Below are 3,774 nucleotides of genomic sequence, written 5' to 3' on the forward strand. Positions count from 1 at the left end.
GAACTGCATACATAGAACTTCTTAATGTGAAAATTATTCATATTCTTCCATCAATGCCTGGCTTCTTGTGAGTGAGCGACACAGGTTAAGCACCACTTGTTAGTATTCTGTCTAAACTCCACCTCCACAGTTACCTGGCAGAGGCCAGGTATGCTCCTCCCCAGAGTTACCTAGCAACAGCTGGGTAGACCTGCCCACTATAAAAGGGGCTGCTTGGCCTCTCTCTCTCTCTCTCTCTCTCTCTCTCTCTCTCTCTCTCTCTCTCTCTCGTCCCCTTGTACCCGTGCCTGCAGGTTGTCTTTGTATCTTAAGCCGGATGTTAGCACTGTGTATCTGTAATCCCAAAATTCTGGAAGCAGAGGCAAGACGATCACCACAAGTTCTGGGGTGCTTTGGACCCCACGATGTGAGTGCCGGGCTAGCCATGACTATACAGCAAGACTCTATTATTGAAATTGTTAAAGTAAGAACAAGAAACAAAGAGTGAAGTAACCATTATCTGGTCTGCTGTGGAAAGTCACAGGCGGTGAAGTTCGTGGGATTGTGCTGAGCCATAAACTTAGAGAAAGGCCGATGACTGAATGGGCCGCCTAAGACCGATGACTCAGGGCCTGCTGCAGTTCATGTTTCTAGTCTGTCAGGCCTTGGCAGCTTTCCTGAGGCCGACAACAAGAATGCCAGTTAGTGCCAGGAGTGATGAGCTTCTGTACCGTGGGGAGCTGTCCATGAGAGATGTGAATCGGGTGACTTAAACCAGTCGTGATCAACCGAGCTTAGACTCACGCTGAAGATGAACAGGAAATTCTCCTATCTAGTTACTGTGCTCTGGAAACATCTGCTTCTGAATTCTGGATTGTCGACTGAACCACGGCCAAGGGGCTAAACATAGCTGACGTCTTTAAATTATCATTTGATCTGTCAGGTCAGGTGTCAGACAAGACCTGGGTAGCCAAATAGAGTGGTGACAAACGTCAGAGCAGGCACATCTGTCCGTGGTATGCATTTTATGATAAGGAAGTAATAATTGACAATATTAGTATCTTTTTTTTTCTCATTTAATCTAAATGAAGGATGTCTAAGTGTAGCAGTCAACACAGGCTCGCAAAACTATTCTTCAATTTAAATGATTTCTAGGGGAGAAACCTGGGAAAGTAGGGAGACTATCTTAATGTTTTCATGGTGTTATACCTACAGTCCTATATTATCGCTACCTTCCCGCATGTGTATATATATTTCTTTCCTTGTACTTTCAACGTTAGACACCATAGCATCTACTCTATGCCTTTGACATAGGATTGCGATGTAAACTCATGGCTTCATTTGTATACAGTAAGCACTCTTACCCATGGAGATATGTCTCCAGCTCTCAGTATGACTCTTCCTAATCAAGAACTGCAGATAAATTGAGGACCCAAGACAGTACCTGATGTTAGTTCGAGCTTGACTTTACAGTTGAAGCTTCCTGGTCCAGAACATGAAACTACCTCCACAGTGTTTACGAAACAATGTCATACTGTGTTATGTGCATATCCACAACTGCATCCGCCTTTCCCTCATTAATAAACACATACTTATTGCTTAGTCTGTTTAAAGCCCTCTGGTGAGTTAAGGCTGTCTTCTAACCTGCTTCATGGGTTTTAAATCATGATTGGATGTCTAACATTGAAAGTAGAAGGAAAGAAATAGTTACTAAGATGTGAATACTTAGCATATTAGCATATAGTCTACACACACTACCCTCTTCATGATTCACTTATAGAATGTATAACCAAGCTGGGCGTGGCGGCCCACACCTTTAATCCTAGCACTCTGGAGGCAGAAGCCGGTAGACCTTGGAGTTCTAGGTCAGCCTGGTCTACTGAGTGAGTTCCATGACAGCCAGAGTAACACAGAGAAACTTTGTCTTGAGAAATAAACAAACAGAATGTATAACCTGAGAATCTATACCTATGTGCTCTCCAATGATGGCCCAAACAGATATATGTCATTTTATCAGGTCTTCTCTGAGACTATCATTAAGTAAAAATCACCACTGGGGCTGGAAGATGGCTCAGGGGTTAAGAGCACTGACTGCTCTTCCAGAGGACCTGGGTTTGATTCCCAGCTCATATGGCAGCTCACAACCATAACTGTTAGTCTGGTTCCAAGAGATTTGATACCTTCTTCTTCAGGCACTACAAAATTGTGATGTACAGATATCCATGCTGGGAAAACACCCACACATATAAAAAAGTAAAAAAAAACTAAAAGTCACCATGACTACACAATATCAGTAAGAAACACTCAACATTGTGCTGCCTTCACGAGTGGACAATCTGAAAGGAATGGCTGTGGGTGGTCACTGAGTGGACAGTGGAGGTAATGGGAAATCAATGGAGGGGGGTCTCTCTTCTCTTGCTACACACTTTAGTACCTTAAAAAGAAACACACACAAACACACAAACACACACACACACACACACACACACACACACACACACACTACTACTACTACTACTACTACATATCAGGATTCCACTTATATGAAAAGTCCAGAATAGACAAATCTACAGAAGCAGATATTAAGTCAGTGGTTGCCTGGGGCTGTGGACCCCAGGATGGTAGAGGGAAAAAGGGTTCTGTGTGTGTGTGTGTTTGTGTGTGTGTGTCTATGTGTCTGTGTGTATGTACTGTTCCAAAACTGTTTAACAGTGGTTGCAATTTGCACAATCCTGTAAATATTTTCAAATTCACTAAAATGAATACTCTGAATATGTGATTGATTGTATTGTATTGTCTTAGTTAGGGTTTTACTGCTGTGAACAGACACCATGACCAAGGCCACTCTTATAAGGATAACATTTAACATTTAATTGTGTTGGCTAACAGGTTCAGAGGTTCAGTCCACTATCATCAAAGTGGGAGCATGGCAGCATCCAGGCAGGCACGGTGCAGGAGGAGCTGAGAGTTCTACATCTTCATCTGAAGGCTGCTAGTGAAAGACTGACTTCCAGGCAGCCAGGATGAGGGTCTTATAGCCCATGCCAACAGTGACACACTTACTCTAACAGAGCCACACTAATAATGCCACTCCCTGGGCCAAGCATATACAAACCATTACATATTGTATGTGTCTAATATCCCATCCCACTAACGCTATTGCTTTAGTTCTGAATTTCCATTATTCCTTTGTACAATCCCTTCAGATTAAGCCTGAGAAGATCCTTTTACACTCCCTCTGGAAAGTTGTAACATCAATGAAGGTGTATTAACTTTTAAAAAAGAAAGAAAACATATGAAAATAGATTCCAGAAAGACACAGAAAGTTAGGGATCGATGGAAAGAAGATGGGGGCTAGGAAGGATGAGGCAGAAGAGTCAAGAGTCTGAGGCCCACCTGAGCCACACAGTGGGACCCTGTCTCAAAACCAACCAACCAGCCAATGGAGAATGATAGATTACCAGTAACTTGACTGAGAATGGTTTACTAATCCATCCATCCATCTATCCACCCATCCATCCATCCATTCATCCATCCATCCATTCATTCTTTGACAGAGTCTCATGTAGCCCAGGCTGACTTTATTCAAACTTGCTGTGTTAGCCAAAGCTGACCTGAAGTCCTGTTCCTTCTATGCCCATCTCCCAAGTGCTGGAGCTATCAATTACAATAGCTATCAATCCCTGACTGCTAGTTTTTTATGAGCTCTCTCTGGGATTCTGTATTTCAGAATGGAAGGAGAAGGTTCCCCGTTGCCCCGCTGCATAATATATATGCAGTCTTTTTTTTTTTTTT

The sequence above is a fragment of the Grammomys surdaster genome, unplaced genomic scaffold (genome assembly GCF_004785775.1).
Source record: "Grammomys surdaster isolate TR1022 unplaced genomic scaffold, NIH_TR_1.0 273, whole genome shotgun sequence".
NCBI lineage: Eukaryota > Metazoa > Chordata > Mammalia > Rodentia > Muridae > Grammomys > Grammomys surdaster.